This window comes from Lycium barbarum, chromosome 12 (genome assembly GCF_019175385.1).
Source record: "Lycium barbarum isolate Lr01 chromosome 12, ASM1917538v2, whole genome shotgun sequence".
NCBI lineage: Eukaryota > Viridiplantae > Streptophyta > Magnoliopsida > Solanales > Solanaceae > Lycium > Lycium barbarum.
The window spans coordinates 43,881,283-43,883,387 of NC_083348.1; positions in this window are offsets into that span (position 1 = coordinate 43,881,283).

Consider the following 2,105-nt stretch of genomic DNA (forward strand, 5'->3'; position numbering starts at 1 on the left):
CAAAGCTCAGGAACGTGGTCACCACTCCGACGCTAGTGCCACACACAGCATAACACCAGAAGGTTCAAATCTCCGTACATCCCTGAGCACACACATATCAGCATATCATATCACCAGCCATATCACAGCATAACTCCAAACGGAACCCGGCCCTATGGCGAGGTCTCGGGAACCGTAACACAGCATACGGCCGAATTTATCATAGTGCGCACGAATCATAACCGGCCCGGGAACCGGTGAACGAAATCATAATAAGGCACGAGCGGAGTCGTGAGCAAATAATGCAATTTGTATATCAAAATAGCCTTTCAAAACTTGATTACTTCATAAGTCATTTCATTAATCAAAGTAGTCAAAAAAATTAGCTAGTACAAAAGTTTATTTCACAAAATGTTCCCAAAGTGGTACGTATGGCTCAAAACATAGCTTAGTATATCGTAGTAATCAAAACATTATTTCATAGAGGACAATTTCACAATCGAAGATTCTTTATCGAAACTTATCCAAAAAGAGAGCCTAATAGGACAAATAAGGCATCTCGGGGTTAGCGGGCCAACCTCGGGTCAAGTCGAGGTGGCGAACATGAATTACGGACATTTAGGGTCTATGGGATCATACATAAAGGTTTCGAAGTAATCCAATTGCATTTGCATAAGTTTCGGACGTTTGATTGCTTTCTAGCCAAAATAGAGTCATTAGACTTCAATTGGATTGAATGAATAGTAGCCATTTTCTAGATCGGATTTCGAGGAGCAGAATTGCCCCCGGGGTTCCGATATCAACCTAGCCTACTAAGACATGCCAAAAGAAGGAGTGGGGAGCCTTACATACCTTATAAGCGCCTTATGCTCGCCCAAAACTCAGATCCCGTTTCGTCCAGAATCTGCAAATGGTCAAAGTTACCAATTAGAGATTTCAAAGCTTAAGATTACATTCAACCCCATATTTGTCTACCGAAATTTCGGCAGCACTTCCCCTATATATAACACCCCCGAGACTTAGCTCGGTTCAATATACATCAACACAACAACCCAAACATCGCAAACATCATAAACCATAGCTATTTCACCTTAACTTCAATATTCTTCCTTACTATATAAGTTGACAACTTTCATTCAAACTTCACAATACCAAACTAATGCCCGCATTATTGTATTCATTCACCCATTCAAGGTTATTCAAACACATTCCAATTATGTTCCAAACAATATACCTAAGTTCTAGGAGTTCGTCACTTTCCATATTTCATCCGAAATGTCAACAATTACGACGAACCTACTAACTCGGATTGTTTCACTCCAAATTCGTTAACAACAACCATAATTCACATTTAAAGTCTTAATATCATAATTATACAAGGATATACACGAATATACCAAAGTCATATACATTCCCATAATAATCCGCCACCATTTTCAATACCAATTCACTTCGTTAAACATTCGTTTACGTTATAAATGCCACAACGACACAACTAATCAACTAAACAAATCAAATTCACCTTTGCCTTCTACTTCTTATAGCTCACGGCCACAACACCCCACACACACACAACCACGGTTTCATACATACATCAAAACTACGAGGTGCTCGTCTATTCTCAATCCTTATCATATTCATACAAATTCCATAACATTTAAGGGGCAAAATTCTTACCTTTTCTTGAAAATCCGACTTGCCGCAAACGTGATTCTTCCGCCAAACTAATTGTATCCCGTTGAAGAGCGCCTTGAGTGCACTACAAATATGGGAAGAACAAGATTTTTGGAACCAAGACAAAAGCTAGAGAATTAATTATTATTTTTTTTTGGAAAATGGGGGTTCGGCCGAATGGGGCTTATAAGCTCAAAGTGGAGTTGTTGATTTTTTTCTTGATAAGTCTAAAATGAAGCCTTGATATATATCCAAATGGGTGGTCACATGTATATCACATGACCATTAAAAATGGGTTGGGCCTTGGCCTCTTGGCCGGCCACCCCAAAGACTTGGGCCTCAATTCAAATTTTTTTTTTTTGTTCAAATTTTTCTTGGCCCAATTCGTTAAAGTCTCGTTTTGTAATTCCCGAAACTAATTTCCGAAATTCCAAATTTACCCTCGGCCTTCC